Below are 11,607 nucleotides of genomic sequence, written 5' to 3'. Positions count from 1 at the left end.
GAATAATATTAGAAAATTCGACCTATACCTCTGGCACCTAAAAAATCCGTAGGCTAACATATATGAAAAACTGGTAAAAATCGCCTAATTACTATTGTGTCGCCAATAAAATGCTCCTAAACCCTTCTAAAGCACCGTCGGGGCTACTGAAGTCATTCCCTAGGTCGTTACAGATGCTACGATGGAAGAATAAAAGAAAATTCGACCCAGACCCCCGACACCAAAAAAATCTGTGGGTTAACACACACAAAAAACTGGCAAAATTGCCTAATTCCTATTGCGTTGACAGTAAAATGATCCTAAACCCCTATAAAGCGCGGCCGGGGCTACTGAAGTCAATTCTTAGGTCGTTAAAGATGATAAAATTGAAGAATCTAAGAAAATTCAACCCGGACCCTCGACACCTAAAAATCTATGGGCTAACAAACACGAAAAACCGGCAAAATCGCCTAATTCCTATTGTGTCGCCAATAAAATTCTCCTAAACCCTTCTAAAGCACCGCCGGGGCTACTGGAGTCGTTTCCTAGGTCGTTGTGGATGCTACTATGGAAGAATCCAAGAAAATTCAAACCAAAACCCCGGCACCTAAAAAATCTGTAGGCTAACACACAATAAAAACTAGCAAAATCGCATAATTCCTATTGCGTCGCTAATAATATACTCTTAAACCCTTGTAAAGTGACACCGGGGCTACTGGAATCATTCACAAGGTCGTTACGGATGTTACAATGGAAGAATCTAAGAAAATTCGACTCGAACCCCCGACACCTAAAAAATCTGTAGGCTAACATACACGAAAAACTTGCAAAATCGCCTAATTCCTATTGTGTCGCTAATAAAATGCCCCTAAATCCTTCTAAAGCACCGTCGGGGCTACTGGAGTCGTTTCCTCGATCGTTACGGATGCTACTATGGAAGAATCTTAGAAAATTTGACCTGGACCCCCGGCACCTAAAAAATCTGAGGGCTAACACACATGAAAAACTGGCAAAATCGCATAATTCCTATTGCGTTGCCAATAAAATGCTTCTAAATCCCTCTAAAGCACCATCTGGGATATAGGAGTCATTCCCTAGGTCGTTACAGATGCTACTATGAAAGAATCCAATAAAATTGAACCCGAAACCCCGGCACCTAAAAATTCTATAGGCTAACACACAATAAAAACTAGCAAAATCGCCTAATTCCTATTGCGTCGCTAATAAAATACTCTTAAACCCCTCTAAAGCTTCGCCGGAGCTACTGGAGTCATTCCCTAGGTCGTTACGGATGCTACAATGGAAGAATCCAATAAATTTCAACTGCACCCCCGGCACCTAAAAAATCTGTGGGCCAACACACGAAAAACTGGCAAAATTGCCTAATTTCTATTGCATCGCTAATAAAATGCTCCTAAACCATTCTAAAGCATCGTTGGGGCTACTGAAGTCGTTCCCTAGGTCGTTACAGACGCTACGATGGAAGAATCAAGGAAATTCAACCTGGACCCCCGACACCTAAAAAAACTGTGGGTTAACATACACGAAAAACTAGAAAAATCGCCTAATTCTTATTGCGGTTCCAGTAAAATGATCCTAAACCCCTCTAAAGCGCGGCCGGGGCTACTGGAATCATTCCCTAGGTCATTACGGATGCTAAAATGGAAGAATCCAAGAAAATTCAACCCATACCCCCGGCACCTAAAAAATATGTGGGCTAACACACATGAAAACTGGGCAAAATCGCCTAATTCCTATTGTATCGCCAATAAAATGCTCCTAAACCCCTTAAAGCGCCGCCGAGGCTACTAAAGTCGTTCCCTAGGTCATTACGGACGCTACGATGGAAGAATCTAAGAAAATTCGACCCGGATCCCCGACACCTAAAAAATCTATGGGTTAACACACACGAAAAACTGGCAAAATCGCCTAATTCCTATTTCGTCGCTAGTAAAATGATCCTAAACCCCTTCAAAGTGCGGCCGGGGCTACTGTATTCAATCCCTAGGTCGTTACAGGTGCTAAAATAGAATAATACAAGAAAATTCAACCTAGACCCCGACACCTAAAAAATCTGTGGGCTAACACACACGAAAAACTGGCAAAATTGCCTAATTTCTATTGCGTTGTCAATAAAATGCTCCTAAACCCTTCTAAAGCGCCGCCAGGGCTACTGGAATTGTTCCCTAGGTCGTTACGGATGCTACTATTGAATAATCTTAGAAAAATTGACCCGGACTTCTGGCACCTAAAAAATCCGTGGACTAACACACACGAAAAATTGGTAAAATTTCATAATTCTTATTGCATCGCCAATAAAATGATATTAAACCCCTCTAAGGAACCGCCGGGGCTACTAGAGTTTTTCCCTAGGTCGTTAAGGATGTTCTTATGAAAGAATCCAAGAAAATTCGACCCGGACCCCTGACACCTAAAAAATCTATAGGCTAACACACACGAAAAACTGGCAAAATTGCTTAATTCCTATTGTGTCGCCAATAAAATGTTCCTAAACTCTTCTAAAGCACCACCGGTGCTACTGGAGTCGTTTCCTAGGTCGTTGCAGATGCTACTATGGAATAATATTAGAAAATTCGACCTATACCTCTGGCACCTAAAAAATCCGTAGGCTAACATATATGAAAAACTGGTAAAAATCGCCTAATTACTATTGTGTCGCCAATAAAATGCTCCTAAACCCTTCTAAAGCACCGCCGGGGCTACTGAAGTCATTCCCTAGGTCGTTACAGATGCTACGATGGAAGAATAAAAGAAAATTCGACCCAGACCCCCGACACCAAAAAAATCTGTGGGTTAACACACACAAAAAACTGGCAAAATTGCCTAATTCCTATTGCGTTGACAGTAAAATGATCCTAAACCCCTATAAAGCGCGGCCGGGGCTACTGAAGTCAATTCTTAGGTCGTTAAAGATGATAAAATTGAAGAATCTAAGAAAATTCAACCCGGACCCTCGACACCTAAAAATCTATGGGCTAACAAACACGAAAAACCGGCAAAATCGCCTAATTTCTATTGTGTCGCCAATAAAATTCTCCTAAACCCCTCTAAAATGTCGTCGGGGCTACTAGAGTCATTCCCTAGGTCGTTACAGATGCTACAATAAAAGAATCCAAGAAAATTCAACCCAGACCCCCGGCACCTAAAAAATCTGTGGGCTAACACACATGAAAAACAGGCAAAATTGCCTAATTCCTATTGTGTCGCCAATAAAATCCTCCTAAACCCTCTAAAGCATCGCCGGGGCTACTGGAGTCATTCCCTAAGTCGTTACGGATGTTACAATGATAGAATCCAAGAAAATTCAACCCTAACCCCCTACACCTAAAAAATCTGTGGGCTAACACACATGAAAACTTGGCAAAATCGCCTAATTCTTATTGCATCACCAATAAAATGCTCCTTAACCCATCTAAAGCACCGCCGGGGCTAATGAAGTCATTCCCAAGGTTGTTACAGACGCTACGATGGAAGAATCAAAGAAAATTCGACCTAGACCCCCGACACCAAAAAAATCCGTGGGTTAACACACACAAAAAACTGGCAAAATTGCCTAATTCCTATTGCGTTGACAGTAAAATGATCCTAAACCCCTCTAAAGCGCGACCGGGGCTACTAAAGTTAATTCCTAGGTCGTTACAGATGATAAAATTGAAAAATCCAAGAAAATTCAACCCGGACCCTCGACCTAAAAATCTATGGGCTAACAAACACGAAAAACTGGCAAAATCGCCTAATTTCTATTAAGTCGCCAATAAAATTCTCCTAAACCCCTCTAAAACGTCGTCGGAGCTACTAGAGTCATTCCCTAGGTCGTTACAGATGCTACAATGGAAGAATCAAAGAAAATTCAACCCGGACCCCCGACACCTAAAAAATTTGTGGGCTAACACACATGAAAACTTGGCAAAATCACCTTATTCCTATTGCATCGCCAATAAAATGCTCCTAAACCCTATAAAGCACCGCCGGGGCTACTGAAGTCGTTCCCTAGGTCGTTACGGATGCTACGATGGAAGAATCTAAGAAAATTCGACCCATACCCCCGACACCTAAAAAATCTATGGGTTAACACACACGAAAAACTGGCAAAATCGCCTAATTCCTATTTCATCGCCAGTAAAATGATCCTAAACCCCTTCAAAGCGTGGCTGGGGCTACTGTAGTCAATCCCTAGGTCGTTACAGATGCTAAAATGGAATAATACAAGAAAATTCAACCTAGACCCCGGCACCTAAAAAATCTGTGGGCTAACACACACGAAAAACTGGCAAAATTGCCTAATTTCTATTGCGTCGTCAATAAAATGCTCTTAAACCCTTCTAAAGCGCCGCTAGGGCTACTGGAATCGTTCCCTAGGTCGTTACGGATGCTACTATTGAAGAATCTTAGAAAATTTGACCCGGACCCCTGGCACCTAAAAAATCTGTGGGCTAACACACACGAAAAATTGGTAAAAATTCCTAATTTCTATTACATCGCCAATAAAATCATATTTAACCCCTCTAGAGAATCGCCGGGGCTACTAGAGTGGTTCCCTAGGTTGTTAAGGATGCTCTTATGAAAGAATCCAAGAAAATTCAACCCGGACCCCTGACACCTAAAAAATCTATGGGCAAACACACACGAAAAACTGGCGAAATTGCTTAATTCCTATTGTGTCGCCAATAAAATATTCTTAAACTCTTCTAAAGCACCGCCGGTGCTACTGAAGTCATTTCCTAGGTCATTGCGGATGCTACTATGGAAGAATCTTAGAAAATTCGACCCGGACCCCTAGCACCTAAAAATCCGTGGGCTAACACACATTGAAAAACTAGCAAAATATCCTAATTCCTATTGCGTTGCCAATAAAATGCTCTTAAACCCCTCTAAAGCGCCGCCGAGGATACTAGAGTCATTTCTTAAGTCGTTACGGATGTTATTATGTAAGAATCCAAGAAAATTAAACCCATAACCTCGGCACCTAAAATATTTGTGTGCTAACACACATGAAAAACTCATAAACCCTTCTAAAGTGTCGTCGAGGCTACTGGATTCATTCCCCAGATCGTTACAGACGCTACTATGGAAGAATTCAATAAATTTTGACTCGAACCCCCGACATCTAAAAAATCTGTGGGCTAACACACATGAAAAACTGGCTAAATCACCTAATTCCTATTGCATCGCTAATAAAATGCTCCTAAACCCCTCTAAAGCGTCGCCGGGGCTACTGGAGTCGTTCCCTAAGTCGTTATGGATGTTACAATGGAAGAATCCAATAAATTTCAACTGGACCCCCGGCACCTACAAAATCTGTGGGCAAACACACACGAAAAACTGGCAAAATCCCCTAATTTCTATTGAATCGCCAATAAAATGCTCCTAAACCCCTCTAAAGCGCCGTCGGGGCTACTGAAGTCGTTCCCTAGGTCGTTACGGAAGCTACAATTGAAGAATCTAAGAAAATTCAACCCAAACCCCCGACACCTAAAAGATTTGTGGGTTAACATACACGAAAAACTAGCAAAATTGCCTAATTCTTATTGCGTCGACAGTAAAATGATCCTAAAACCCTCTAAAGCGCGGCCGGGGCTACTGGAGTCATTCCCTAGGTCGTTACGGACGCTACTATGGAAGAATCCAAGAAAATTTGACCCGAACCCCCAACATATAAAAAATGTGCGGGCTAACATACACGAAAAACTGGCAAAATAGCCTAATTCCTATTGTGTCACCAATAAAATGCTCCTAAACCCTTCTAAAGCATCGCCGGGGCTACTGGAGTCGTTTACTAGGTCGTTACGGATGATACAATGGAAGAATCCAGTAAATTTCAACTCGACCCCCGGCACCTAAAAAATTTGTAGGCCAACATACACGAAAAACTGGCAAAATTGCCTAATTTCTATTGCATCGCCAATAAAATGCTAATAAACCTCTCTAAAGCGCCATTGGGTCTACCGAAGTCGTTCCTAGGTCGTTACGGATGTTACGATGGCAGAATCCTAGAAAAATTAACCCGAACCCCCGACCCCCAAAAAATCTGTGGGTTAACATACACGAAAAATTAGCAAAATCGCCTAATTCTTATTACGTCGCCAGTAAAATAATCCTAAACCCCTCTAAAGAGGGGCCGGGGCTACTGGAGTCATTCCCTAGGTCATTATGGATGCTAAAATGGAAGAATCCTAGAAAATTCAACCTAAACCCCCGGCATCTAAAAAATATGTGGGCTAACACACACGAAAAACTGATAAAATCGCCTAATTTCTATTGCGTTGCTCATAAAATACTCTTAAACCATTCTAAAGCGCCGCCGGGGCAACTGGAATTGTTCCCTAGGTCGTTACCGACGCTAATATGGAAGAATCCAAGAAAATTCAACTCGGAGCCCCGACTCCTAAAAAATCTGTGGGCTAACACACACGAAAAACTAGTAAAATTGCCTAATTCTTATTGTGTCGCTAATAAAATGCTCTTAAACCCTTCTAAAGCACTACAGGGGCTACTGGAGTCGTTCTCTAGGTCGATACGGATGCTACTATGGAAGAATCTTAGAAAATTCGACCCGAACACCCGTCACCTAAAGAATCTATAGGCTATCACACACGAACAACTGGTTAAATTACCTAATTTCTATTGTGTTGCCAATAAAATGCTCCTAGACCTCTATAAAGCGCCGCCGGGGCTACTGGAGTCGTTACCTAGGTCGTTACGGATGCTAATATGGAAGAATCCAAGAAAATTCATCCCGGACCCCCGGCACCTAAAAAATCTATGGGCTAACACACACGAAAATCTGGCAAAATCGCCTAATTCCTATTGCGTCGCTAATAAAATACTCTTAAGTCCTTCTAAAGCACCGCCAAGGCTACTGGAGTCGTTTCCAAGGTCGTTATGGACCTTACTATTGGATAATCCAAGAAAATTCAACCCGGACCCCCGGCACCTAAAAAATATGTAAGCTAACACACGAAAAAATTAAAAAATTGCCTAATTCCTATTTTATTGCCAATAAAATAATCTCAAACCCCTCTAAAGCGCCTCCGGGGCTACTAGATTCGTTATCCTGGTCGTTACGGATGCTACAATGGAAGAAACCAAGAAAATTAGGCTCGGACCTCCGGCACCCAAAAAATCAGTGCGCTAACATACATGAAAAACTGGCAAAATTACCTAATTCCTATTGCGTCGCCAATAAAATATTCCTAAACCCCTCTAAATCGCTGTCGGGGCTACTGAAGTCATTCCCTAGGTCGTTACGGACGCTACGATGGAAGAATCCAAGAAAATTCGACCCAGACCCCCGACACCTAAAAATTCTGTAGGTTAACACACACGAAAAACTGGCAAACTCGCCTAATTTCTATTGCGTCGCCAATAAAATATTGCTAAACCCTTCTAAAGCACCGCCGGAGCAACTGGAATCATTCCCTAGGTCGTTACAGATGCTACTATGCAAGAATCCAAAAAAAATTCAACCCAAAACCCCGGCACCTAAAAAATCTGTGGGCTAAAAAGCACATGAAAAACTAGCAAAATCACATAATTCTTATTGCATCGCCAATGAACTTCTCTTAAACCCTTCTAAAGCGCCGCCGAGGCTACTGGATTCATTCCAAAGGTCGTTACGGACGCTACTATGGAATAATTCAAGAAAATTGGACTCGGACCCCCGACATCTAAAAAATATGTGGGCTAACACACACGAAAAACTATCAAAATCGCCTAATTCCTATTGCGTCGCTAATAAAATGCTCCTAAACCCTTCTAAAGCATCGCCGAGGCTACTGAAGTCGCTCTCTAGGTCGTTACTGATGCTACTATAGAAGAATCCAAGAAACTTCAACCCAAACCCCCGGCACCTAAATAATCTGTGGGCTAACACACACGAAAAACTAGGCAAAATAGCCTAATTCCTATTTTATTGACAATAAAATGCTCCTAAACCCCTCTAAAGCCCCTCCAGAGCTACTAGATTCGTTTTCCAGGTCGTTACGGATCCTAGTATTGAAGAATCCAAGAAAATTCGGCCCAGACATCCGATACCTAAAAATTCTATGGGTTAACACACGAAAAATTTGAAAAATCAAATAATTCCAATTGCGTCGCCAATAAACTCCTCCTAAACCCTTCTAAAGCACCACTGAGGCTACTTGATTCATTCTCCAGGTCGTTACGGACACTACTATGGAAGAATCCAAAAAAATTTGACCCGAACCCCCGACACCTAAAAAATCTGTGAGCTAACACACACGAAAAACTGGCAAAATCGCCTAATTCCTATTGCGTCGCTAATAAAATTCTCCTAAACCCCTTTAAAGCATCGCCGGGGCTACTGCAGTCATTACCTAGGTCGTTACGGATGCTATAGTGGAAGAATATAATAAATTTCAACTGGACCCCCGACACCTAAAAAATCTGTGGGCCAACATACACGAAAAACTGGCAAAATCGCCTAATTTCTATTACATCGCCAATAAAATGCTCATAAACCCCTCTAAAGCGCCATTGGGGCTACTGAAGTCGTTCCTAAGTCGTTACAGATGCTACGATGGCAGAATACTAAAAAATTTGACCCGGACCCCCGACACCCAAAAAATATTTGAGTTAACATACACGAAAAACTAGAAAAATCGTCTAATTCTTATTGCGTCGCCAGTAAAATGATCCTAAACCCCTCTAAAGCGCGGCCGGGGCTACTGGAGTCATTTCCTAGGTCGTTATGGATGCTAAAATGGAAGAATCCTAGAAAATTCAACCTAGACCCCCGACACCTAAAAAATATGTGGGCTAACACACACGAAAAACTGACAAAATCGCCTAATTTTTATTGTATCGCCAATAAAATGCTCCTAAACCCTTCTAAAGCGCCGCTGGGGCTACTGGAATTGTTCCCTAGGTCGTTACGGACGCTACTATGGAAGAATCCAAGAAAATTTGACCCGGAACCCCGACATCTAAAAAATCTGTGGGCTAACACACACGAAAAACTGGCAATATTGTCTAATTCCTATTGTGTCGCTAATAAAATGCTCCTAAACCCTTCTAAAGCACTGTAGGGGCTACTGGAGTCGTTCTCTAGATCGATACGGATTCTACTATGGAAAATCTTAGAAAATTCGACCCGAACATCCGTCACCTCAAAAATCTATAGGCTAACACACACAAAAATCTGGAAAAATAATCTAATTCATATTGTATCGCTAATAAATTGCTCTTAAACCCTTCTAAAGCGCCGCCGGGTCTTGTGAGGTCGTTCCCTATGTCGTTACGAATGCTATAATGGAAGAATCCAAGAAAATTCATCCCGGACCCCCGGCACCTAAAAAATCTGTGAGCTAACACACATGAAAAACTGGCAAAATTGCCTAATTTCTATTGCGTCGCTAATAAAATATTCCTAAGTCCTTCTAAGCCACCGCTAGGGCTACTGGAGTTGTTTCCTAGGTCTTTACGGACCTTACTATTGAATAATCCAAGAAAATTTAACCCGGACCCCCGGCACCTAAAAAATCTGTGGGCTAACTCAAGAAAAAATAGCAAAATTGCCTTATTCCTATTTTATTGCCAATAAAAATGATCCCAAACCCCTCTAAAGCGCCTCCGGGGCTACTAGATTCGTTCTCCTGGTCGTTACGGATGCTACTTTGGAAGAATCCAAGTAAATTCAGCTCGGACCTCCGACACCCAAAAATAGCAAAATTGCTTAATTCCTATTGCATCGCCAATAAAATGCTCCTACACCCCTCTAAAGCGCCACCGAGGCTACTAAAGTCATTCCCTAGGTCGTTACGGACGCTATTATCGAAGAATCTTAGAAACTTTGACCCGGACCCCCGGCACCTAAAAAATCTGTGGACTAACACACACGAAAAACTGGCAAAATCGCCTAATTCCTATTGCGTTTCCAATAAAATGCTCCCAAACGCCTCTAAAGCGCCACCGGGGCTACTAGAGTCATTCCCTAGGTCATTACGAATGCTACTATTGAAGAATACAAAAAAATTCATCCCGGACCCCCGACACCTAAAAAATCTGTGGTCTAACATACACAAAAAACTGGCAAAATCGCCTAATTCCTATTGCATCGCTAATAAAATGCTCCTAATCCCTTCTAAAGCACCGCCGGGGCTACTGGAGTCATTCCCTAGATCGTTACGGATGCTACAATGGAAGAATCAAAGAAAATTCAAGGCACCTAAAAATTCTGTGAGCTAACACACACGAAAAACTGGCAAAATCGCCTAATTCCTATTGCGTCGCTAATAAAATGATCCTAAACCCCTGTAAAGCGTCGCTGGGGCTACTGAAATCATTCACTAAGTCGTTGCGGTCGCTACTATGGAAGAGATCAAGAAAATTCGACCGGGACCCCCGAGACCTTAAAAATCAGTTGGTTTACACATACTAAAAGATGGCAAAATCGACTAATTCCTATTGTTGCCAATAAAATGCTCCTAATCCCTTTTAAAGCGCCATCGGGGCTACTGAAGTCATTCCCTAGGTCGTTACGGCATTACTATGGAAGAATCCAACAAAATTTGACCCGGACCCCCGATACCTAAAAAATCTGTGGGTTAACACACACAAAAAACTAGCAAAATCGCCTAATTCCTATTGTGTTTCCAATAAAATGCTCCTAAACCCCTCTAAAGCACCACCGGGGATACTAGAGTCATTCCCTAGGACGTTACGAATGCTACTATGGAAGAAAACAAGAAAATTCATCCCGGACCCCCGACACCTAAAAAATCTGTGGTCTAACATATAAAAAAACTGGCAAAATCGCCTAATTCCTATTGCGTCGCTAATAAAATGCTCCTAAATCCTTCTAAAGCACCGCTGGGGCTACTGGAGTCATTTCCTAGGACATTACGCACACTACTATGGAAGAATTCAAGAAAATTTGACTTAGACCCTCGGCACCTAAACAATCTGTGGGCTAACATACAAAAAATTGGCAAAATCGCTTAATTCCTATTTTATTGCCAATATAATGATCCTAAACCCCTTTAAAGTGCCTATGGGGCTACAAGATTCATTCTCCTAGTTGTCACGGACGTTACTATGTAAGAATCCAAGAAATATGTAGGCTAACACACATGAAAAACTGGCAAAATCGCCTAATTCCTATTGCGTCGCTAATAAAATACTCCTAAACCCCTCTAAAGCGCTTCCGGGGCTACTAGATTCGTTCTCTATGTCTTTACGGATGCATTAGGGAAGAATCTAAGAAAATTCGGCCAGTACCCTCGGTACCTAAAAAGTCTGTGGCTAATACACACGAAAAACTGGCAAAATCGCCTAATTCCTACTGCGTCGCCAATAAAATGTTCCTAAACCGTTCTAAAGTACTGCCGGGGCACCATGGAGGATTCAAAGAATATTCGACTCAGACCCCCGGCACCTAAAATATTTGTGGGCTAACACACGAAAAACTGGCAAAATCTCCTAATTCCTATTGCGTCGCTAATAAAATGCTCCTAAACCCTTTTAAAGCGCCGCCGGGACTTCTGGAGTCGTTTCCTAGGTCGTTATGGACACTAATATGGAATAATCCAAGAAAGTATGACCCAAACCCCCGGCACCTAAAAAATCTATGGGCTAACACACATGAAA

This window comes from Solanum dulcamara, chromosome 1, assembly GCF_947179165.1.
Source record: "Solanum dulcamara chromosome 1, daSolDulc1.2, whole genome shotgun sequence".
NCBI classification, from domain to species: Eukaryota; Viridiplantae; Streptophyta; class Magnoliopsida; order Solanales; family Solanaceae; genus Solanum; species Solanum dulcamara.
This window is presented reverse-complemented; position numbering follows the sequence as displayed.